The 27635-nt window shown below is 37.3% G+C and overlaps 1 pseudogene; it reads right to left on the minus strand.

Annotated features, from left to right (window-relative positions):
* Positions 1 to 505: 505 nt before the first annotated feature.
* Positions 506 to 27617, minus strand: LOC122134512 (annotated as a pseudogene).
* Positions 27618 to 27635: the final 18 nt, after the last annotated feature.

A 27635-nucleotide genomic window follows, 5' to 3' on the forward strand; every position in this document is an offset into this window, starting at 1 on the left:
TTTTTCAGGATTCTATGATGAATAGAAAGTTTACTGTCAGTTTTGATGACTTTAATGCATTTTTGCTGAATAATGTATTCGTTTCAATTAATTTTTAAGGCCAGTACAGCTGTTGGTGTTCTCCACTATAAATCATACTTCACACACATTGACATTTCTTGATTATGTTTATAATGATTTTGCGTCAACAAAATTAACATTTGGCACAACAAAAATACAATTTTGTATTATCAAAACAATAATAAATCACTGAATAAATACATTTTTAAATAAAAATAGTGTTCTTTGTTGACCACCTTTTAATTTTTTAAATCATATTTTCAAGAAATTAAATGTTAAATTGCTAAAACTGTAACATAAATAGGCTTATCAAGTGTTTGGCATACTATAAATGAAAAATCTATTCACAGTTGGTCACTCAGGATCTGACTGGTGACAAGACTAATGATCTTTCACTAAAGACCTCCTATTGGTCCACAAATGGGCTCACCAGCTGGCCAGGGAGTTATTCTGTGGCTTCTCACTGGTTCTCCTGGTCCACATTGCACTCCTCGCTGGGCTCAAGGCTTCCTCGGTTGTGTCTAGAGCGTTTGTGCCTGTGTCTCCTGTGGGTATCTGCGTCATCACTATCATGATGCCTCCTACTGCTTCCACTAATGAGAGTGACAGAGAGAAGGTGGTCACATGATCTATATATGTTATGGTTATATAAGCTGCTTTGCCCCCAATGAATATCACCTTTGTAGGCCCTTTTGTGTGCTTGTGTGTGTGTTATTCTGCATGATGTGACTGATGTGAAGCTCTAATGGCATGTTTTGTATGTGGACATATTGTACATGCATTTGTTATGGTTTTGTGTGTTAAATTTGTACAAAAGGATATTGGGTATTATATGTGAGAACCCCCCCCCCCAATTAAAAGAAAAAAAAAGATAAAATTAAATAAAATAAATCAATTCATTTACACACAGCAATTATGTATAATATATTGAGTATAATGTAATACATTACAATTTAAAAACAAATAAATACACATTTATCTGAAAAAGTATGGATGTTATTTATACAATCAAAATCAACATTAAATTTGTAGAGGACGTTGAGATGCTGCACATAAGAGGGGTTTTCTTCAAACGAGAGGTGAAAGAGATGCTGGGATGTGTAGGGTTTGGGTGGGGGACACACATTGCCAATTCCTTTAGTTTTGCATGTTAGAAAACGCATCGAAGTGGACCCACATTCTTTACTATAAACGTCGATGTCTGAAAAAATAATGAAAAAGATTCAAGCACTTGTACTAGTGACTAATATTACTTTTGGTTTATTTTTCTCTCTGTTTCTACGGCTTTCAGATTTCGGCTTCGTTTTGTTCATTCTGACAGTGGTTCGTTCTCTCCATCCACTGGCATGGAGACACATTTTGCCAAGTAGTTCTATGTTGGTACATTTCAAATGCTGTCACATATGAAAATAAACTATAGTGAGTTTTAAAAAAAGAATAGCAACCGAAAAAAAGAAAAGCAATGTTAATAATCTATTTTAAAAATGGATGATAACTTATAATGCTTATAATTATAACATGAGATTTTGTTACTGATCTAACCACTGAAACGCAGTATTAGCTACACATTCAGCAATATTTGACTCTGAAACAGTGAATACAGATGATAGCTACAGGTCACTATGGTTTCAGCAGAGGAATTAAAGGGAGATTTCACCCAAAAATCTAAATTCTGTCATTAATAACTCACCCTCATGTCATTCCAAACCCGTAAGACCTTCGTTCATCTTCGGAACACAAATTAAGATATTTTTGATGAAATCTGAGAGCTTTCTGATCCGTCATAGAGTGCAATGAAAGTGAAATGTTCACAGGCCCTGCAACGTAATAAGGGCATCGTTAAAATAGTCAAATTACAACAGTCCTTCCCACATTGCAGGGCCTTGAACATTGTGGTTCCCTTGCTGTCTATGCAGGGTCAGGAAGCTCTCGGATTTAACCAAAAATATCTTCATTTGTGCTCCGAAGATGAATGAACGTCTTACAGGTATAGAACGATATAAGGGTGAGTAATTAATGACAGAATTTTCTTTTTTTGGGGGGAACTGCCCCTTTAAACCCATAACTAGATAGGATTAGAATAGAATATTATAAAATAGATATCAAATGTTAGATAACAGATAAAAAATAAAAATGGACTGAAGGGACTTTTTCTGCCCATCATCTCGGGCATTTTAGTCACCTTTGGTATTTTATGCACCCTGGTGAATTTCTGACCCGGTGCATTACCTGCGTGAGGATCTGTGTTGTTCATTCCTGTGTCTGTGTCTTCTTTCTCGATGTCTGTCTCTCACTCCTTCTCTTCCCGAGCTTTCTCGGTACCTCTCGCTTCCGTAATGACGGTGATCCCTGTGTCGAGACACACGTTCCTCCTCACTGCACACACATGTACAAATACACTAGTTAATACATTAGTAATGAGGGAAAATAGTGCATCAGTCTGTTATAAAACAGAGCAAGATGACTTGGTTTGCTACATAGCTAGTGCAGCATCCTATTTGTCAAAGAACCTCACAAGCGATCGTTTGGAATGATCAAACTTTGTACGTCACACAAGTAACATTCTCCTTGGCAAACTGGCGATTGTTTTCAACGGAGTTTGACTTTAGCATGTTGCTAAGCTAATGGCAGTTTAAAAATCATTACAATTGTACACTGACTTCTAATAAGATGAATGGCTTCTGTATCTTTCCCACACTCCAGATGGGACAAACTACCTTGTTTGATGAAACAGAGTTGTGAAACTGTAAGACTTAAGGTTTGTTCACACCTAAAAAGATAACTATGACAATAACTATATTAGCCTGCCACTTTAGGCGCTTAAACCTTGATTGGACTCTAACTGGCTGTCAATGTTTTTATCATTTATCACCTAAAAATATTCTGAAAGTGATTTCAGTGCTATTGTGCTATTTGTGCTGCATCTTTCTGAAATGGCTCAACCTGCAGCTGTTATGATGTACAGTATTCTAATGAATGGCTCCGAGTACACATCTACTACGTTCTCTCTTTTTCTCTTTTCACATTCACACAGAAAAAGAGAGAGACAAAGAAGAGACTGTAATTAGCAGTCAGTTGAAACCTCCGGCCCTCAGGTGCTGTGCAATAGATTAGTCTTGGAAACACTAATTAGATGATAGGGGACAGTTGGTTGCAGTGGTCAGTGTGAGGCACTTGTGGATTGTGTGCGATCGCTTCAGACAGCCAAATGTTTTTGTTTCACTCAAAGGCACCATTCACCCAAAAATAAACACTCTGCTGCAATAAACCTTTTGGGTGAACTATCCCTGTAAGTAACTCAGACGTTTCCTCTCTTTGCATTTCTTATAGTTACTCAAATGATATCTTTGTTACTGTTAGCAGCTGCTAACCGAAACTGCTAACACATGAATCTGTGTTTTCATCTATTTTTCAAGCGATTTATTAAGAATTACAACCATATACATGCCCCTCTGGGACTTATAAATGTATAAAGGCACAATGAGTAAAACATGATGTGATTGTCTCTCTGTTTTTTTTGTAGGTGTTGTACCAGTTCTGCAATCAAGACATAACACACCCCACTCCACTCCACAAGAAACAACAACATACCCAATATACCAAGTGACCAACCAAATCACCAAACCAACAACCAAATTGCTAAGAGCATTACCAGCCAGATTAAAAGAGAGAGAGATTAAGTGAGGGAAAGGGCTAAGTAAGAAAAGAAGAAAGAAGTTAATGAAGCAGATTGTCAGTGCAGGTGTTGTTGATCTCTTTGTGCTGATCTTGCTCTTGAGTTTGGCCCTGTTTACACCTGGTATTAACATTCACCTTGTGCGATCTGATCATGAGTGATCAGGCAAAACAATAAAGGTACCTGTTTGATATTACAAGTACTATGAAAGAAGTAATCTTTGGATGTGCCCATCTGTGACTAAGATATTTAGTTTGAGGTACTAATAGGTACTATATATATATTCTACTTGGTCATCGGTCTATAAAGATAATCAGAACTCACGCTTCTGTTCAAAAGATTTTTTTAAAAGCAATTAATACTTTTACTCAGCAAGGACACATTAAATGTGTCAAATGTGACAAAGACATTTATAATGTTAATAATAATAATAATAATAATAATAATATAAAAAGCCTACACAAGGCTACACAAAACTGTGTTACTTGTTGATAAAGCACAAAAAAAGTTAAAAATAAAAAATTAACAAAAAACATCAATATTTTAAAATGTCATTATTTTAATTTGCCAGATGTGATGTTTTGAGTGTAATTATAGTTAGTTTTATCAAATACATTCAACTAAATCAACATGTATTCAAAAATGAACTTTACAGTATATTATCCACATTCATTCATTTACAAACCCGATTCCAAAAAAGTTGGGACACTGTACAAATTGTGAATAAAAACAGAATGCAATGATGTGGAAGTTTCAAATTTCAATATTTTATTCAGAATACAACATAGATGACATATCAAATGTTTAAACTGAGAAAATGTATCATTTTAAGGGAAAAATAAGTTGATTTTAAATTTGATGGCATCAACACATCTCAAAAAAAGTTGGGACAAGGCCATGTTTACCACTGTGTGGCATCCCCTCTTCTTTTTATAACAGTATGCAAACATCTGGGGTCTGAGGAGACAAGTTGCTCAAGTTTAGGAATAGGAATGTTGTCCCATTCTTGTCTAATACAGGCTTCTAGTTGCTCAACTGTCTTAGGTCTTCTTTGTCGCATCTTCCTCTTTATGATGCACCAAATGTTTTTTATATGGGTGAAAGATCTGGAGTGCAGGCTGACCATTTCAGTACCCGGATCCTTCTTCTACGCAGCCATGATGTTGTAATTGATGCAGTGTGTGGTCTGGCATTGTCATGTTGGAAAATGCAAGGTCTTCCCTGAAAGAGACGACGTCTGGATGGGAGCATATGTTGTTCTAGAACTTGAATATACCTTTCAGCATTGATGGTGCCTTTCCAGATGTGTAAGCTGCCCATGCCACACGCACTCATGCAACCCCATACCATCAGAGATGCAGGCTTCTGAACTGAGTGCTGATAACAACTTGGGTTGTCCTTGTCCTCTTTAGTCCGGATGACATGGTGTCCCAGTTTTCCAAAAAGAACTTTTGATTCGTCTGACCACAGAACAGTTTTCCACTTAGCCACAGTCCATTTTAAATGAGCCTTGGCCCAGAGAAAACGCCTGCACTTCTGGATCATGTTTAGATATGGCTTCTTTTTTGACCTATAGAGTTTTAGCCTGCAATGGCGAATGGCACGGTTGATTGCGTTCACCGACAATGTTTTCTGGCAGTATTCCTGAGCCCATGTTGTGATTTTCATTACAGTAGCATTCCTGTAAGTGATGCAGTGCCGTCTAAGGGCCCGAAGATCACGGGCATCCAGTATGTTTTTCCGGCCTTGACCCTTACGCACAGAGATTGTTCCAGATTCTCTGAATCTTTGGATGATATTATGCACTGTAGATGATGATAACTTCAAACTCTTTGCAATTTTTATCTGAGAAACTCCTTTCTGATATTGCTTTTTGCCGCAGCATTGGGGGAATTGGTGATCCTCTGCCCATCTTGACTTCTGAGAGACACTGCCACTCTGAGAGGCTCTTTTTATACCCAGGCTCTTTTTATAGATCAATGTTGCCAATTGACCTAATAAGTTGCAAATTGGTCCTCCAGCTTTTCCTTATATGTACATTTAACTTTTCCAGGACTTTTCATGAAATCCAAAATGAGCCAATATTTGGCATGACATTTCAAAATGTCTCACTTTCAACATTTGATATGTTATCTATATTCTATTGTGAATAAAATATAAGATTATGAGATTTGTAAATTATTCCATTCCTTTTTTACTCACAATTTGTACAGTGTCCCAACGTTTTTGGAATCGGGTTTGTACTTTTATTTACATTTAATTCAAATTTGCATTACTTGTTACATCACAAGATGTAATAAGTGTCATGGTTCCAATGAGGGATGAAGCGAGGACTAAATTGCAGGACGATGGGCTTTTATGGACAATGAATAGTAAAAACAAAACAAAAGCGAACACAAACTACCACGAGGGGGGAAAACAGGCAGGCAGGCCAGGACAGGGTACAGCATGGCAACAAGAAAATCTAACATACACAACAGGAACTACTAACATATAACAATGGGGCAGTTCTTCCTACGTCGCTTATTACATCCGAGATGAAATGTCACATCCAAGATTATATCATCGTGCTAATCAGGATCTGGCTAATTTGGTTCTTCGAACACACCTGGTGAAACCACGATCAGCAATGCAGCCATTGGCTGGCGGCAAGACAGCAATGACATCATATAATAAAAAAAAAAAAAACACATGACGAAAAACTTGACGAGAAAGAAATTTCTGGACTTTTATAAGGAAACAGCCAAGAGAACAAAACTATAAATTATTTTATTTAATTTTTATGATCAAATCACTTGAAAAGGAACTTACCAGCCATAAACAGGATCTTAGTGAGTGATAGATGTAAAGTTCTCTCAGCATGTGCTAAAGCGAAAGAGATTTTGCATACAGAAAAGAATTGTTTATCTTCTACTCATCATCCAAATACCATTTTTTGAGCTTCGAAGCTTCGGTAGCAATCAACACCGAATATTCATAGCTTCGGTGGGAGGGGGCAAAAAACATCCTAATACTCATATTCATTCATATTCTTCTCCGTGTCTACACTGGACTTGAGCAGCGCGGCAAATACAGTAGAACCTGTCTACACTGGATGCGGCGCGGCTGACAAATTCCCGACAGTAAACTGCTGCTGTGTTCTATTTATGACATACTGACACAAATTTCAAATGATTTTCAAAGGTCGCTTTGTCACGTCCAGTGTAGACCTTGTATACAGTCTATGGTGTAGACAGACTTTAGCTGTTGCGGTGCAATTTTGGTGCAAATGGACACGCGACACGTTTAGAATGAATAAACTTTTAATAAATTACAGAACAGCGTGAGGCCAGAAGCGACGCGCCTCACACGAGCAGGGCTTATATGCTCCAAGAACGGACACTGCACTGCACTAGTAATACAAAACATACAGGTCTATTAAGAGCAATACTTTTAATATAGAAAAATTAGTATTAGGCTGGGCTAGTGTGTTTTTTTTATTTTATGACTACCGTATTCGCAAGTATTTTCAAAGCAAAATAAGAGCATGTTTTTATCATGTGTAAAATTACTGATTAACATGCTGGATAAAAGCAGTTAGTTTTTTTACAACTTACAAAACTGTATACTTGATATGCTGTTGTGGTAGGCCAGTTTCAAATCGCATATTTGGCACACTGCCTTTGTCTTATCCTCACTCAATTTAAAGTGTTCCCACACAGCTGAGGTCTTCAGCATTTTTGTCTTCTCTTCCAGATGAATTGAATCATGACGTTCACTAATGGCCTATTCATATTTAAGGGCAAACGGGAACTGTTTCGCAGGGGATACAAGGTGTTCAAAAAAAAAAAAAAAAAAAGAATATTCAAATCTCAAAATTGAATAATCAAATATTCTGGTCCAGCCCTAGAAGTTTCTGGGTTGATATTATATACAACAGTGATGGAGAAGACAAATATTTGTCAGTGTATATAATTTGCTGGTCAGTAGGTTCTCTACTCTCTCAGAGCAACGGCACAAGCGCTAAGCCGCTAACATAGCCTCAAAGCCTTGGCATGTGCAGCTGTGTGTGACAACATTAGTTCTCGTACCATGCCAAAAGTGTGTGTGTGTCTTTGCACAGGCCCAGCGTGAGTCAGAGGACTCATGTTGAGATTTGACAGTCATTTTATTTAGCACGTTGTCACACTTTTTGATTAAAAAGCAACCCTTAAGGCACTAAAGAGAAAATACTCATACAGATATTGAGATATGGTCACTCATGTTCATGTGAAGTGAGACTAAGAGACAGCTAATCTAAAAGAGAAAGAGCATGTTGACTTCATAAGTGACAGACCGCTTCTCCGCTGTTCTGCTGCCCTGTTTTAATCTCAGATCTCTCCACATGTGACCTCACACTGAATACTGCCACCACAGCAATGGCTCAAATGTTCCTGAGGTCAAAGAGAACTAAATATGAATTGGCCAAAAGTGAAAATTCCTTTCAAACTGTACGACTTTCTTCTGTGGCACACAGTAATTCTAAGGAATGTGTTGGTTGCTTTGGGTGAAGTGACACGTGGCCATGTTTGGTGACCCATACTCGGAATTTGTGCTCTGCATTTAACCCATCCAAGTGCACACACACAGTAGTGAACACACACATGGAGCAGTGGGCAGCCATATCGCTGCGGCGCCCGGGGAGCAGTTGGGGGTTTGGTGCCCTGCTCAAGGGTCTCACATCATTCACTAAAAACACAGAGGAAGAAAGCACTGGTTATTCACTACCAACTCTCTAACCATTAGGCCATGACTGCCCCTTTGCTGCATTAAAGGGATACTCCACCCCAAAATGAACATTTTGCCATTAATCACTTACCCCCATGTCGTTCCAAACCCGTAAAAGCTCCGTTCGTCTTCGGAACACAATGTAAGATATTTTGGATGAAAACCTGTGACTGTCCCATAGACTGCCAAGTAAATAACAGTGTCAATAACGTAAGCTCTTCTGTATCATGCGCGCCAAAACGATGCACTTTTTCTATGTGTATTTAGCTTTGATTTGAAAGAAAACTGTGCATCCTTGTGGCGCGGATGATACAGTAGAGCATACGGTGATATGGACAGACACAGAGGAGACTGTTGCCAAAGGAATTGTTGAATAAAGTCGTTATTTGTGTTTTCTTCACTTACAAAAAGTGTTCCCGTCGCTTCATATAACCCAGACTGCACATCTGATGGCAGATTAATCATACTAACAATTACATACATACCATTTAATTTAACACTACAATTTAATTTACATTCCATTATACAATAAAATCACACCCCACCACCCGGTTTTCATCCAAAATATTTTAAATTGTGTTCCAAAGACGAACAAAACTTTTACGGGTTTGGAACAACATGGGGGTGGAGTATACCTTACAGTACAATGAAAGGTAACTGAAGTTGCCAAGCTTCAAAACAGATGCAAAGCACCATAAAATAAACCATAGAAATGGTCCATATGACTCTATTTCACTTCTTCTGGTGCTACACAATAGCTTTGAAAGAGTTCATTTGTTGTTAATTTTGGTCTTTTAAATGAATATGTTGTTTCAGTTCACAAATAAATAATTAAATCACTCAATGATCTGATCATCATCAGTGAATAATTCCAGTCTGTTTCCTACAAAAAGTTGTCATACGGCTTCAGAAGACTTGTAATATAGCACATCTGATAAACCCATTTTTATGATTCTTTTGCTTCAGTTTTGAAAGGTAAAAAGCTCTACATGCGCTGTAGACTGTGGGTTGAATGACTTTTTTATTTTTTTATTTATGATTTTTTAAAGCTGACATTTATGAAAGTTGAGTCGACATCAACTAGTTGCTGATGACATCATTGATGAACAAATAAGCCTGAACCTTGAGCTGAGACTCGAACACCTTGTGCACAGCTATGACATGAGACACAGCGCTGCCCACATGGCTACTGCTCCTATAACAGCTCATTTCAGTTTGTGTTTCACAGAGGAATGGAAATAATGCAAGTTTAAAATGACACAAGTCAAACAACTGCACAGATCTTAAAAACAGCTACAATTAAACATCCAATTAACCTTGCTATATTGAGACTGTTAATTGACTGTACTACCTTCTGTGTACTTGGGAGGAGGGGCTGTGTTCTCGATCAGTTTCTCTATACCGCTCTCTCTCCTGCTCCTGGTCTTTTGTGTGTCCTCTTTCTCTGGCTTTCTCTCTCACCCTTTCTTTGTTTTGACGGGTGTAGTTTTCCCATGCCTTGCTGCTTTCTATCACACCTGACCATGAAGCCACGCCCACTGCAGGTGTATACACACCTGGAAAAAAAATAAATAAAAATGATTTAAGCAGCAGATAGAAATACATATCTATTGATATTAAATATAATAATAATATATAATTAAATACATAATCTATGTATCTATCTACACACACACATACAATGATTTACAATAGTGACATTAAATAATTAAATAAAAAAGCTATAAAAAAAATAAAAATAAAAAAAAACACTGTTCAAAAGGCATACCAGTTTTATTCAGCACATTTTTGCTGAATATTTAAACTGCACATTTGAGACAGATTGCAGGATAACAGCTTGTTTTTATTATAACAGCTATTGCGTTCTCTCTGCCTATCTTTTACACACAAACATGCATACAACAATCACTGAAAGCTCACAGTGACAATAACTGCTTTAGCCTCTTGAGCACGCCCAAATCATTACAACATGCAGAGGTTAACAAGGCCACAGCAGATTTTATGTCATGCTCATTTTTCTTTGTGTGTGTATGTCCTTGTTAACCTCTGCCTGTAATAATGATGTGTGCTGGACTGCAGTGGAAACGCTTGCAGTGCATTTCTATGCTCAGTGGCGGGAAACGTATCCCTCTAAAGTGCAACAGGACGTGTGTGTGTGTTTGTGGGTGTGTAGTGATGATGTGTTGAGTATGTTAACACTTTGTATATAGTTCTACTATCTGTAGTCTCCACCAACTGCACGCCTCCCTATGCATCATCAGAGCTCTGTGACGTGTGTGGCAGTCTGGCTGTGTTTGTGTGACCAGAAACTCCTTTTTTTTTTTTTTTGACTGGCAGTCCAGGACTTTGGATGCTCCAATTAAGACACATCCAATGCAGGTTCCAAATTAAATATTTTCTCACTATTCGCTACAAGATGTTTGGAAAATCCACAAGGAAATGTTCCTCAAACACAGACTTCCTTTCACACACACACACACATAATTCAGAAGCCAATGAAAACTCAAAATGTTCCATAAGCAAGTATATTTCTTTTCTCAAGTCAAAAATGTATTGCCTAACCTTTGAATCGCTAAAAATGATGATTAGGTTATAGGCTATTAGGTTATAACTGGCATAGAACCAAAGGTGATTAAGCTTTTTAGAACAATCATTTAACAAAATGTATTCATAACTAAGTTTTACCCAAGATTGCTGGTGTAGTGCATATCTTTCATAAACATTCAATGTTCATACCTGCAGGGAAGGGGTAAGCTGTAGCTGAGCGTCGATCATAGCCTCCCGCCAAACATCCACTGCTGTAATAAGAAAGATAACGTTAGCATTGACAGTGTGGTTAAATCATCTGCTATTTTGAAAGGTTCTATTTTAAATATTTAAAGTAGTTTGATTTGTTTTTTTATAAAAATCAAATGGATGCACACACACATTAATCTGAACCTTAGTTTTTCTCTTTCAGGAAAAAGCGGTGCTGTAACATATTCAATATGTTTTATTTTGCCCAAACTGAACCTTATGAACAAAGCAAGACCCCATTATTTTTAACTAACAACAAAGAGAGAGGAATAAATAGAGCATACCAACAAAATAGGAAAAAAGTAAAAGTAAAAAAAAGAGGTAGTCAGAACTTTTCACAATGATCAAAAGACGTTCCTCTGTTTAAGAGCTCCATTTCTTCATTGTTTGATGTTACTGGCATTAATTCAAAGTGCAGCATGAGCCCGGTTAAGTGCCAGCAGTGTGTAACTATGTGTGTGATTGTGTGAGGAGATACAGCTCTGGCAAACACACCACTGGTGATCCATAAACCCTGGCTGCCTGCTAGTTTCCGGGGTGTTCTGCAGGAGTAGAAGTTAAGTTTGTGTGTATGAGAAATCGCATCCAACAGGACTCCTTGTGGTCAGGTGTTGGTTAAGAGTGCACAGTTTCTATTAATATCTCTGGAAAACATGCCACTTTTCTGGTTTCTCTTTCTCTTTGTCTTTCTCCCTTGCTCTATCCACTTCCTCTTTTCTCTTTCTTATGAACCCTTTTAAATTCAGCCAACTACAATACATGATCAGTATGTCTTATCCCTTCACTCTTGCATTATGTCTATACACAGGAGAGCAGACAAAAGGAGATGAGAGGAGGAATTTATGATAACCGATGTAAGATGATCTCGCAGTCTCTCCTGAGGTAAGCCTTAATTAACGCCTAGCTCATTAAGACAGCTAATCATTGCAGAATTTGACCCTAATGGGCTCACAGTAATGGCTGTGCAAAGATGCTGTCCATCCAGTAGCCTGTTCCACATTGCTCTGGTAAGTAACCGTATCAACAACACAACTATTATTGATATTCAACTACATGTGATGAGGGATTGCTGACAAGAAATGAGTTATACTGGATGTGGATGCCAAGTCTCAAGACATCTATTCAAACCCAGTGTTGAAAGCAATTTGCCTTCAATATACAATTACTGTCTCTTTCTAAAAAGTTGTGGAAAATGGACTTCCTACACATGGACTGTGAATTCTTTTGTTGACTGGAGAGCCAAAGCCTGATAAATTTAAAGCAGAAGGAAGGGTGTTGTGCTTTTGAAATGGTGTCCCAGAGAGCACTATTTCAGGGGTGTCCCTCAGGGCTTTGTATAAGGACCCTTTAAATTTACTATATATTCACAGCATGTGATGTTTATGTGTGAAAAATTATCATGTAGGTGACAGAGAGGACAGAAAAAGAGAGTGTAAAAGAAGAAAAGTTAGTTAGTTTTTGGCATGACGGTGTGAGAGGAAGTGATTCATGAATTATACAGTCCTTGGTTGGCAGGGTTCGGATGAACGGAAACTCCTTCAAGGATGTTTGGACTTGGCAGAGAGACTGAGACGTGAGAAGAACCATTCTTTAAACAACAGAAAAAAAGTATGAAAAAAGCCAACTTAAGGACCAGGAAATGGGGAAGTTGGGTCAGAATATGGTGAAAAAAAGTATAAAAATAGCACAGAGAAATAGAGGTAAAGAGGATGAAAAATATAACAAAATAATGCCAACAGAGAGAGAAATTTTATTTTCTTTTTATTTAATATATTTTATTTACTATATATATATATAATACTATATATACACTATATATACTATATATGTATTGTGTAGCCATGATTCCACTGCAGCCTTAAAACAATTGGCACTGAACCACACAAATGTTCTGCAGATGATGATGCCTGTCAAACTGTGAGGGGGAGTGAATCTAGAAATAAAGTTGGGGGCAGATAGACAGGCCAAGACTTGGCTGTTTGTCTTGGGGAGAAAGGGAGGAAGAGTATGAGGCATAGATGGATGGGAGTTAGTTCTGGATGCCTGTAAACAGGAGGCCAGAGGCACAAACATGGCCACCCTGTCTGTGTCTCTCTCTCTGCCTTATTTGGCATTTGACCGGGGTTGGGGGGACGGCTTTTTAACCATATTTTTAGTCCTAAGAAGATAAGTTACAGTGTCAGACAGAAATGAGAAGCAAATAAGTATGTGTACGAAGAGACAGAAACACACACACGCACACTTAACCACCTTAAACACACATTTGATAGCTTTCCAAGCACATGGATAAGCTGAAAGAGCTGGATCAAACTGAATAAGTAATTCTGTGTATATGGAAGAAAGACAGTCACAGTGGATTAACTGAAGCAGATGGGAGTTTAGTGCTTTTGTCTTGATTTCTCCTCTTCTAAGTCTGGGGTGTAACTTTGATGAGCTGCCCTACATACTGCAGGCAGGAACTGAGACAGAAGTAACGACTACAGCTTTTGTAGCTGCAGCCTAGATTTACTGTCCCAAAAACTCCATGAAGGCTGCCAATCTTTAGCTTTAAGAAGAGTCAGTCATCTCTGTTATGAGGGACACTGAATGTTTGAGCCCTCTAACATTTAAACTAACATAACTTTTTACACATATTTACATATCTTTTTTTTTTTTTGTCAGATTTATGTGATTTTCCTTTTGCTAGTGGCAATTTACCACATAACAGTCTTCTATAAGAAAATATGCTAATCTGGAAAAGTAGCAAACACGTGCCCCATTTAAGAATTACGCCATTTAAATGTAAATGTCTTTTCTTTTGGCCTACTGCTTGCTTTCTCAAGACAGTAATAGATGTAATAGAAATGACTATAACTTTGTTTCCATTCAAGTTGCAAAAAATACACTACCATTCAAAAGGTTTTTCTTGGAAAGAAATTAATACTTTTATTCAGCAAGGATGCATTAAATAGATTAAAAGTGACAGTAACTGCATTTACAAATAAATGCTGTTCTTTTGAACTTTCTATTCAAAGAATCCTGACAAAAAAGCATCACTGTTTCCACAAAAATATTAAACAGCACAACTGCTTTCAACATTGATAATAATAAGAAATGTTTGAGCAGCAAATCAGCATATTAGAATGATTTCTGAAGGATCGTGTGACACTGAAGACTGGAGTAATGGCTGCTGAAAATTCAGCTTTACCATCACAAGAATAAATTACATTTGAAAATATATATATTTTAAAATTGCAATAATAATAATCGTAATTTCACAGTATTACCGTTAAAATATTTATTCACAAATGAATAAATAAATAACCAAGCTTAGTTTTCAGGCATTTTGGAATTATTATTTTTTTTTCTTATCTTGGTGTTTCCATTCTTACATTTTTTATGCTATATCTCAAAAATTTGCATAAAATAAAATATGGATGGTATGGGCACACTCAACCACTGACCTTCATTCGAAAATAAACTGATATTCAGGCATTCTGAGAAACAAGTGTTCTGCAAAGACGTAACATTATTAAGTCTCTTTCACAAGCTCTACCTCTTTCTCTCTCCCTTTCTTTCTCTGTCTTTCTTTTTCTCCTTCTTTTTCCTGTATAGTGACTTGCTATGTTCTTGCTTTCTCTTTCTGCTACATCTCCTTTGTCTCTCTCTCCAGTTTCTATACGAAACCAGCCTGGACATATACACACACACATGATCCATATTTCATACACAAACCCTGCTATAATGCATAACAATCAATCAGTAAGAAGAAAAAAAAAAAAAAAAACTTGAACATGAACACTTACCTATCTAAGGGTGGTATCATAGGTGGAGGGGCCCCGGGAGGTAATGGGAAACCTGAAATGGCAGGCATAAACAGCTGTTATGTTGATAATGATATGGTGAAATCAAAATTATAAGCATGAAAATGAGGAATAGTAAAATCATAAGTGTACATGCAGTACAATTATTTTCAAATGTCTTCATATGATTTCATTTATTATATGCACGCATGCATGTTTGTGTCTGTGTGCGTATGTCCAGATGTCCTGACTTCAAATGACTCAACAGTGTTTTATGACACATCCAGACAGGATTTCAACAAACTAAGTGGCCTGCAACTTTTACTGCCCTGCTAACCATGACACCCCCCTTAAACGCGTGTGTGAAACAAATGGGCCTTCGCAGCACCCCAAAAAACACATTCTCCCTCACATGGCTGAGACACACTTATCTGCTTTGATCACACTTAGCCACAGACTCACAAACATTCATGCACATCTGGGCACCATCCCACTTTTGTTCACCCACAGACCCCTGATGGGAGCCAGCTCCAAAAGACAGTTTTCAACGACAACAAAAATGACTGAAAAAAATTCTAAAAGAAAAACAGTAATTTGAGCAACACCGAAATCAGGCAGCTCTGGCTAACATAGAACGAGGTAGAAATGCAGCGTCCCCTCCAACGCATGCATCCACTCAGAGCCTCGCAAATCATCTATGCTGTCCTTGAAACTTCAGAGTCCTCTAAGAAAGTATGTACTTTGTTTTTTTTTTTTTTTTAGTCTGCCTGTGGATACTATGCTAATTTATATCAGAGATCTGTTGCAAGCTCTAGAATAGTTCAGTAAGATCACAGATCTGCTAGTAAAAATCTTAAAAATTTGTTAATTCATGTTTGTTCAAAATACCTGTGTACCTGTATATGTCGACATTAAAAAAAAAATGCTGTAGAAGTATTGTGCACTCTTAGTTCATGTTATGCCAATGCATTACCAATAATGCTAAAGTATAGAACTTTACTCTATAGTGTTACCATATGAAATTACTTCAATAAATGAATGAATTAACAATTTATATATATATATATATATATATATATATATATATATATTATATATATATATATATATATATATATATATATATATATATTGTGTAAATGGTGCTTAAAGGTACTTTATGAATGTTTACAACCATTAATGTCCTCTAAAAGAATCAAAGTGGATCACTCTTTTTGTAATATATACATATAGACTATCAGTGCAAAAATGTAAAATACAAATCCTCTCATAACAAATCTGTCATTAAAATTATGATTTGAATGAAAAAAAAAAACTCTCACTTCTCCACAGCCTCATTTAATCAAAACATTCCTCTCCTAACAACTAGCTCTCTCCATCTTTTTCCCCCCTCTCTCTTTCAGCACAGCTGGGTCATTCAGCACATTTTCAGTGCCACGATTCTGCTAGCATGGGCACTTTTTTCATTTCTTCCCCGCCCTGAGCTATTTTTTAGTCACACACGCAGCACATTAATGACAACAAAGGAACAGCGTGGCCATAATGGGGTTGGCGATATCCCACATGGGGAGTGAGTCAAAAATAAAAGAGGCCTATAACTTAAAAATGAGAAGGTGGGCTTCTATGATAAAACGAAAAAGGCCTGTTCTGGATTATAGGCTGAACTTCAAAGGCTAGGCCTGACCAGAAAGTTTGATATTTTGACTGTATTAAAAAGGATGAGTGGGTCCTGAAAAACGGGGATGATGGGTGAGTCTTTTCAGTGAGAGGTCTGAGTGGGCCGGAGGAGGGGTGGCAGGATTTGGCAGAAGGCAATTTTTTGATAGGGCTTTGAAGCAGAAGAGGAGTAGAGTTAAGAGAGCTCAAATATAGACGTCCTGTTGAAAGTGTGGAGGTGCAGCATCTGAGCAGGAAGTTAGGCAAACTGACGGCCAGCAGGCCTGTGCTGCAGAGGGAAACCTAGAGAAAATTACACACACCTGGATACAGACACACCAGCTCAAGCGCATATGTTGTCAGACTCCTACAGAGACACATGCATGCTCAATATTTAGTCGCTGTCAAATGAAAAACACACAGCTGCTGCAGCTCATCTGGTTTAGCACCTGAAATCTAACCTTCAACCTTAAGAACACAGCATTTTTGGGCATCATAAAAAAAATAACCTTTATGTTTTAAGTAGACCAATAAGACGTGTTTAGGATATTAAGGATCTCTTCAGACCAGGAGAAGACGTCGCCAAGGTCGCTCAATATGGGTTGTGAATTAATCACATCCTGGAAAAATGTTGTCATGGCAACCACAAATTCCCTACGGTTATGCAGTGTAATGAAAACATATCAACATGTCCTTTAACCTCACTTGGACTGTTTGAAAGAGTGCTGGCCTTCAGTCAGGAAACGTCCAGCTTCATGGATCAAATAAGTCTTATTGCTCAGCAAGGCTGCATTGATTTGATCCAAAATACATTAAAACCAGTAATATATTGTTAAATTAAAAAAAACTGTTTTCTGTTATATATATTTTAAATAAAATGTATTCCTGTGATGACAATGCTGAATTTTCAGCAGCCATTACTGCAGTCTTCAGTGTCACATCCTCCTTTAGAAGATGCTTTGATGTGTAAAAACTATTTTTAAACAATGCTAAAAACTGTTTTTTGACCGTTTTAAAAGAAATGCATTTATTTTAAATATTTATATTTTGTAAAATTATAAATGGCTGTACTTTTTTATCAATTTAATGCATCCTTACTGAATAAAAGTACTCATTTTATTTATTTACTGACAACAAACTTTTGAAAAAAAAAAAAAAAAATATTATAATATATTAAGCAATAATATTTGGGATGAAACATAACATTAAAAATTTTGTTTTTGTCTAATTTAATCTTATTAATAGATTATGAGGATTGACCCGCTGGTTATGAGAATAATCTGATTTACATTTAATAAGCTGGTTAATATGCTGCACTGTGTCACTGTCAGACGTGTTCTGCTTGATTTTTGCAACTATTAAAGTGAGAGTTTTTTTTATCAAGGACAAGCTGAAAGGAAAAACCCGCAATGTCGTAACATTCACATTCACATGCTACTACGTCACTGCACAGCACAGCCCCGTACCTTTTCTGCTGACAAAGTGAGTGTGCATGAGTGTACAGCATGGAGCTCACTTACCAGGTGGTGGTATGAGGGGGAGTGTGGTGCTGATGGCGGGAGGAGGGAAAGGTGGAGGTGGGATATTGGGAGGAAAGAAGGGCAACAGCTTTGGGGAAGATAACTCTGTGTCCGAGGATTGCTCTGACACAACCTGAAATTACACAACTATATGAGATCAGTACTCTACTATTTACAGCGATTCACTCTGTGCCCATCAAGCATGCAAAAACACACCTGGATGTTATTTTCATCAGCACTGTGACGTCTTCTCCCTTCCACTCGACTGATGGTCCCTGCTTGTCCTCCGATAACATTGATCGCACCACTCGACTTCCTGCATTCACACCCACAAGCATAAATCAAAATCAGATCATTATGTTGAGTCCATATGTGTGAGTGAGGAGGTTGCACACTACAAGCTATTTATTGAACAAAAAAGATACTGGTTCTTTTTTTTTGCGCTATAGGACACTTGGCACACACACAATCTCAGTCAATGCGATTTTCCTGCTGATCTGGGAAAATCTCCTTCTCTCTCTCTCAATATTTTTAGCTTATGTACACACAGCAGTCATACGCTCGCTCGAATGTGTGGTAGTCGTCACCATTCATAAATCTTCAAGTCTCCTGAAACAAGGCTAAAAATACTCTAAATAATGCACAAATGAACTAGGCAATAACCTATTTCAGTCACTAAAAATTAATCAGAATAGAACAGAGCAAATTAATGCTGCATTAAAAATTATGCATGCTGCAAGAAAAGCAAGCATCAAGAGTTGACCAGCTTGTCTGCAAAAGTCCTTATTGTTCTTGTCTTGCTGGTGGAGTTTGGGGCCAGAGTCAACTATAGTGGAAAACAGACACACAGACACACAAATGTAAAAAGCCTCAGATTGGCACACTTCTGGTGTTTCACCTATTTTTCAGCAGACACGACAGTAGATTTAAGTGCTACCCCTCTTATGATTTTTATAAAAAAAGGTACACATAAAAAATTCACCCCCAGCCCTGGCTCTGCAGTCTGCGCTCATCTGTATTTTTAATCTCAGCAATCTATGGTCATGCAGTAAATATTTTAAACCGATTTCTCCATTTAAAAAGGATGTTCACCCCAAAATAAAAATTCTGTCATCATTTACTCACACAAAAGAAGATATTTTGAAAATGTTGGTAATTAACCTGTTTTTGGCACCATTGAATGCAAGTGCATGGACTAAAAAAAAGCATTTAGCAAAATATTCTTCTTTTATATTCAACGGAAGAAAAAAGGTCATACTGTATGATTTTTTTTAGGTGAACTATCCCTTTAAAGATGTGTTCAGTAATCTTCCCCAATAAAAAAATGGTTTAAACTACAAAAAAAAAAAAAAAAAAAAAAAAAAAAAAACAAAAATTATTTTGTTTCACTAACCTAAGGCCTGTTCCAAATGGCACCCTAATCTATTGGGCTCTTGCTGTGTGGGTTTGGAAGACATGCGCATCAAGGTGCTTAGTGGCTACAAAGGAGGCGCTCACAAAGGACTCTTCTGAAAGCTAATGTGACGAATGGGACAACCGATACAGAGACTGTTGGCAGCCTGCATGTGGCAGCCATTGTAAATCTGCAAGACCACAAGTGCACATGAAGCGTGTGGGAGCGTGTCATTTTGGGACAGGGCCTAAAACTTCCATCATATCTGTAGCTAAACAAAAGTTGTTTTATTGTGTATAGAGAGGGTCGACTTACTGTATGAAAGTGGCCATTATGAGATCACATGACCAGCTGAATATTACTCACTTTATCTTGCTAAACCCCCTGTGTGACGCTTTCACTTATAGAATAAAAGTAATCCTGGGCTAACTTCAAATATAAATTCGTAGCATTAGTACCAAATACTTGGCAACTAGGTGTCAGTTTTAAAGCTCAATAGCGACTCAATATCAATCAGTGAAACATGAACAAAAATTTCTGAGACGCACTTGAACTGTGAAAGACAAAATAAGAATTTTCTAAGAATTTTTCAGTGCATTCAATCATGCTGACTTTAAGTAAGTCCCATTTAATGAACCATGGCAGTCAAGCTGTACCTGAATATGCACATTAACTCATGTGAACTCTTTGTAGAGCAAAAACATTGCATTTTAATGGGGCTGAACAAGATCGAATGACAATCTCTGTTACGACCCTTTGATTCTGAAAATGCCCACATCATGCTCTGTGTTTAAAATGGGCGTACTGTGTCTGACTCCTGCATCCTGTCTGTACTTGTATGTGGTAATAATGAATGCCGGACTGTTGCTTTACCCTTGTTGAATGCGTCCGGTTCATACCACGTCCCCCTGAGCGAGGCAATAACCTTCAACTGATTGAGGAGAGGTTCAAGGAATGGCTGATTAAAAAAATCACCCTGCTAACTCTTGCCCAGGACCAAAGAGAGTCTGGACCACCAGGGCCTGAACCGTAGCATGTGTGTATTTGTGTTGTGTCTCATGGAAAAACGTAACTAGTTGAAATATTATAGGTTTCAACAGTCAGGATGTTTTCTTCAGGGGAGAACAGAAAACAAGAGCTGATAGAAATCAAGTGGGAAAAAAATGCAATTTTTTTACCCGTATATATGAGTACAGAGCATTTGGGGACAACAGCAGAAAGCCATTATCATGTAATGATGCCGTTACTGGGAACATGGCTAGCACGCACAGTAAATAAGCAGCCATTAAGAGTGCTACACTGCCCTTATGCCAAACATTCAACTGCACGCGATGATTCAAGAACAAAAAGAGAAAACACCAACCCCATCAAATTTACATCAAGTATACTGTAGTTATTCCTACTTCCTCTTCATTACAGATACTTAATACAGTTTATTTAACTCAATGCACATTGTATGCAAAAGCTTACTGGCCTTCTCTGATCATTGCTTCATTGGTACACCTTTTCAGATCAATTTTAAATGACTGCTTACAGGCGGCTGATTATAGCCTATAATATGCATCAGTGCATGGAATGAGTTTGAGTGGAGTAATTTTTTGCATTCACTATACTAGAAAAATACTTAAAATAGCTTTTAAATGGTTTTAGGACTAAAGCCAAAGACGCTTTTTAAAACGAAAATGTTGGCCATTTTTTTTACTGTTTTAAAGGACAGTTTTCCCAAAAAAAAAAAAATAAATTCTGTTACCGATATACTCCTCCCTTATGTTTTTTCAATAAGTAAAATGTGTGCAATGTGTGTGTATGGTGTTGGTTGGTTGGTTTGATTGGTTCATACTGATGTGTTTTTTGATAAAAGGTTGATGTATCCTGGTTTTGTGAGTGTTCTGACGAGATCACTACAAAGGCTAGTACACTGATGAACCTGGGCGAACCTGGGGAGAGAGAGAGAGAGAGCGAGAGAGGAGAGAGAGAGAGAGAGAAGAGAGCAGACCTTAGAGGCATACATTATGCATACACACTCCATTCGACATACACAAAAGGCAGTTCCAAACAACTCATGAGCCGCCTACAGAAGCCGCATTTTAAGTTGCCACGAGGCAACTTTCAAAAGTAAAAGGTGTTCCAAAAGTTATGAATCCCATCCAGATTTAGTTGGCCGCCTCCTCCTAAGGTACATCTTAATTCTAAGGCACTCAAGAGATTTCACAGTGGTGGTTAATGCAGCCCCAGAAGCTCCTGCACTGTGAGCCTCAGTGGATGGGAAAAAAAAAATCTGGCAGACGAGTGTGTGCAAAGAAGGTTCAGCAAACACAAGCTGGAGATAACAAAATTGATGACAAATTTATAATTTATAAAATAATCAAAACACACACACACACACACCCAACACACTATATATATATAAGTCGGCACTCTATCAATGGGCATATACACAGCAATGATTTCCAGATTAAATCAATCTCTTAAGACAGACATATTTGCAGACGTACACGTGTGCTAGTCTGGCATAAAGCTGATTAGGGTGTGCCGCATTAGCAGTGTGGAGGTCAGGACATATGTGTTGTGCGGTAGAGGTTCAGTGAACAGACTGCTTGGAAACATGTCCAAATCGTACATGATGCAGGTCAAGTCATGGTGTAAAAACATTATAGTTTCTAAGTTGAGTGTACCATGAACACCACTACAAGAGTTGTAATTAAGTGATTCCTAAGTTAGTTCCCGGTGGGAGGGATTTCAGGGAGAAAACCACTAGCGGACAACAATTGGAGGTGCGAGCGTCTGTAATGGATGCTAAATTTGTTGTGGAATGTATGACTTTTTTTCATAACACAGTACAAGTATCTGGTATCCAGGAACGAGCTTAAGAATCCATGATCACAATTTGCATAGTGATTCGTGTACCAATGTTCAAAGTATACATAATGGGGTGGGTGGCTGGTGGGGGGGGGGGGGGGGGGGTCCAAAGGTCAATGCACTTCTGAGTTTTCACAAAACTGAAGGAAGCTCGCCTTAGAGGAAGCCAGGACTGTCTAGTGTTGGGCAGCTCACTTTGACTTTGGAACAAAGCTTGTCAAGTCAGAAAACAGCAGTAAATGCCGCAGTCAGAACTCAAAACTCATTTATCAACCATCGAGTATGACCATCATGATAAAGTAAGGGCATATACCTTTATTTAATGTTAAATGGACATTATTGGGTGGTGATGGTTTGCTTAATTGACCCCCCCAGACTCAATGACGGCATCTCTAGCATAGGGCTCATGAATGGCGTAGGACGTCTCTGTTTGTCCACAGTAAGCCTATCCAGTGTGTTTTCCTCATTAAAACCGGTAGTTAAAGTAGTCAGACAGCCTCTGCACCTGCGTTTATACACAACACAACACTGTAGCTTTTCTAGAGAAAAAGGTACATATGAATCTGTGTTAGAATAACACACACACTTCACACATCCTAATGCTATCAACTGCACCTGGCTTCCTCCATGGCTTCTCCTCAAAGGACTCCACATCCACCTTCAGGACATTGCCTTCAGCATCCAGATCCAGCCCTCTGGACTTGGAGCCTGACTCACAGCAGATAAGGATTTTAGAGGCTGGATTCCCACACCCATATTAAACCAAACCCAGAGAAATATCCTAAAGGGATTCTCATGCACAGCACAGTTCAGTCAGGCTAAACATGTAAGCTTCCTTCAGGAAATGCATGATGGTAATATAAGAAATATAAGACATAGAATATATATTTTTTATTATAAATACTCCTGAAATATTTAAACTTTTTGAATTGAAATGGTCCACAAGTTTTATAATAAATAATTTTAATGAATTTTTAAAGGTGGAATGTCACTAATCACAGTGTGGTTATGTGTAATGCAATAGTAGGCTTGATAGTCTCTCCATCTCTTTGGACATAGCTACATATCATATTTTTATTACAATAACAACAGGGTACAAAATAGGGATGGACATTGGGATGCTAAGACGCATAGTAATTTCATTTTCAAATTAATAGTCAGTGAAAGGAAATACTTTTCAAATTAATGGTCAGTGAAAGGAAATTCTTCATTTAGAAAACGTTAACCTCAGGAGGTTGAACTATTAATTACATGAGCTATATTATTTTCTATTATTGATAAACATATTTGTAATAGGGTGGAGGAGTTCAGCGTGAAGAAATTACAATATTAGCAAAAATGGAGAAAATCAAATTAGACTATTTACTTGTCTGCCCACCATGCTGTCGAAAACGTCCAAATGATTTAATTTTGGGGGGAGGGGGTCCCAAATTTAAGTATAAATATGCAGGATTTCACAAAAAATTGTGGAGCACATAACATTTTTGGCAATTATAATAAGCAAATATTTAAAAATAGATTGATACTGCAATGAATATCATTATTAACCTGATACAGAGGTTTTTATGTTCAGACTAACGGAACTAGAACCAAATGACCTACAGAGTAAACCACAAACAGACCATTAAGTATCATTATAGCAATTTATTAGACCCAGAATAATTGAAGATGTCATCAGTATCTGTATGACACGAGACGACTTGACAGTGACATATATAACTAAAATTGTAAAACTCTGACTGAATTACTCACGAGCCCTGAGATCCGCCTGTTTTAATGTCACCGATGGTCACACAGACATCATCATCACTGTCTGATTCACTTTCCTTTGTGAGGGAAGAACAAAATGATGTTTGTAAAGGTAATGAACATCCTACATTATCACAACTAATCGAAATAGATAAAAAAAAAAAAGTTTAGAAATAAGTTTTGCAGCTAAAACAAGCACCTGGTAATTGAGTCCACTCACTCCATCAACATCACCAATCAGAGCACTGCAGAAGAAGATATGTGTTTATAATTAACCAATTAGATTGTACAATAATGTGTTATATTACATAAATAATCAAGATTCAGTTACATCTTCAAACTAGGGAATGATATAGATTAGATTTCACTAAATGATAGTTTGGGGAAAAAAACATAAAATTTAAAGCATAATAATAAATTGTTCTTTTTTATTTTAAATTTAAGAACTAGTTTCACCAACGAGACAAGGGGTAATTTGTCGTACTTCTGAGACTCAAATTAGATCACTCTTGAATCTGAAGAAAAAATCCTGAGTCTTGAAGAAAAAAAAATATGACTAACTTTTTAAGACATGCAACTAGCCCCAGGTGTGTGCTCTGCAGAAGAATCTTCATTTTCCTTTGGATGCACTCACTTCCTGTCAGTTTCATCAGTCTGTCTGATTTAATCACAATGCACTAATTGATGCTACAGAACAATAAAAACGGCTTCTACACTCTGCAGATATAGGCAATGAAGGGGATCGATTTACAAGCACATCTTTAGCACCAGGCCTACATTAGTTTAAGTGAGGCCTATATCATCACTGCGGCCTCATCAGGCTTATTTAAGGCCAATGCAGCGTGAGGGAAAATTCTCGCTTGGGTTTGAGTTTTGCCCCGACTCTAATGAAGGTGAAGCAATCCAACCGATAAAAAACGCTGTGTCAACTCCAAGAAACAGTTAACACGTCTCTACACAATGCTGGGAAGCAGAGGAATAAAACAATGGTTAATATTCCTTCTCACTCCTACCTCAGTGAGCACATAAGAGGAGTATTAGCCCTGTGCACATCCAACGCTGAATTTAACAAGCGTCCAAAGAGTTCCACCAGACATGTGTGGCTTGATCCACTTTGGGAGCATTTTTGCAAAGAGGTCTATCGGCAAAGATGTGTCACATACTGCTAATGTGCACATATGGTCATTACTAAGCAGGAATTAAATGCACACGCTTCATTTGTACAACGCTACTTGCCCTAACAGGAAATAAATGTGTCAGCCTCTCTCATTCTGAGTCGGCACACCATTAGGTCTTGTAAACTCTCATTTCAAATCCAAAAGAGTTCGAGGCTAAAGTGACCTGAAAGTTTTTGACATTGCCAGGAGCAGAAAATCCCAAGACGGCAGAGAGATGAACTGTGCATGTGTTTGTGTTGGGGCCATGTATTAAAGTAAATGCTGATGAAAATGCAAATGAAATGAAATATGAGGAAGAGCTTATTCAAATAGCTTTAAAAAAAAGGCAAAGCGACATTTTGGAGAAGATTAATAAATCAACTGCCTGATTAAAGCTAAGATGTCAACAAAAATACTGCAATAATTAAACCTAAGGTCTTTGCACCAGTTTGTACTCTATATTTTCTGTCTTTTTATGCAGTTGTGAACTGTGTAGTCTACAAAAGTTTGGATAAACATCCATTCATAAAGACAATAAAAGATAAAACATTTTTAGCATCTTAGATAAAGATGCTAAAACATGAAAAGTTCTACTCCTTTTCTTTGGAAACTTCTCAACAGCTAAACACATTTTCTTGGGGCATTCTCACCTGAAAACTTCCTTTTCTGTTGTCTCTTCTTCATCAAAATTGTCATCTATTTATGAAAAAGAAGTAGAAATTAGGACAAGATTTATTTTCACATGGAAAAAAAAACAGTTTAAGAAATGTAAAGTTTTTGCCATAGTTGTTTTTAACACTATAAAGCCTACACTTTGACATATTTGACATGCAAATTTGTATGGCATTTAAATGATCAACATGATCACAGGCTTTCTATCATCTGATAGTTTCTTCCTTTTCATTTTATTTTTTATTTATTTATTGTAATTTTAAAAGCGTCCACTTTCAGGTCACAGTGTGTGTCCATTTTAGTAAGTAAATATAATGTTATGTAACTTTTCTATTGTTATTGGACTGAAACTTACTTTTTTTTTTTTTTTTTTTTTTTAAGAAAAGTAATGTTAAAATGGGCATTTCATATATGATACATCAGGTTTTTGTGGAACATGTGTTTGCCTATTTCTCTCAATCGTCATTGTATTACATTGCCTTGTATATTTTGCATCCCACAGTAAAAATAATAATAATAATAATATTATTATTAAAATAAAAAAATAATATTATATATATATATATATATATATATATATATATATATATATATATATTTAGATATATATATATAAACTACAGAGCTTTGATCCTAAAAAAGTGGTTGGCTAGGCATTTTAAATATATGCAATACTGTTCTTACTGTTATTGTATATGTCAAGCATTAGAGGGTTAAGGAATTCATATGAATCATACTGATTTCAAATAAATAAACAAGCGAACTTGAATGGATAAATTTAAATACGATTTTAAAACCTGATATTTAAAATGTCAACTCTATAGTACATTGTATTGATTTTTCTTCTCTCAGATTCATCTCTATTGGGCATGATATGGCATCTGTCATGTCCTATGCCATATTTGATACTGAAAAAAAAATAATAATAATTTCTGAAGAGCTCTCCAACTTTGATCAGATGCTATTAAATGCAGCAGCACTTACTACATGATGCTGTTATGTTAGGTGTGTATAAATGTATTCTTGCCATATGTTCTCTGTAAGCGTTGATTTGAACGTAAATGTTCTGAAACGCGTGCAGCTGAATAAATAACGGTTTCTGATGTAATAAATTTAGGGCCAGATCCTTTCTTAGAAACGTGTGCTTTTGGTTTTGTTAGATGTTGGAGTAATGCTTATCCATCTCACCACGAGGAAGTTTGATTTGCTTTCCTGAATCACTCCAGACAATTTTCAAGTTGAATCATCAGTGTGTTTATTTCTCACCTCCATAAAGCCAGTCCGTCTCGTCATCAGCGCTCTCATCAGCTGTTTTCTCTGCTACCTCTCTTGTGGACATGATCACCTCCGGGTTTTTGCGCTTTTGCGTTGAGATTTGAGATCTCAGTGTAACCAAATGATTCCCCGAATTCGACAAAGTAACTTTGCGTAGTGTGATAATAGTTTTAGGGTTGACCGTCACAGCTGTCACAGTGACACGCCGCGTGTTGGTGTAGCAGGTGCGCGTTACCAAAGAGACACATCTCACTGCACGCGCACGTGTGCGGGAGACGCAGGAAGTTCAACATC

Source organism: Cyprinus carpio, unplaced genomic scaffold, assembly GCF_018340385.1.
Source record: "Cyprinus carpio isolate SPL01 unplaced genomic scaffold, ASM1834038v1 S000006753, whole genome shotgun sequence".
In the NCBI taxonomy this organism is placed as follows: Eukaryota; Metazoa; Chordata; class Actinopteri; order Cypriniformes; family Cyprinidae; genus Cyprinus; species Cyprinus carpio.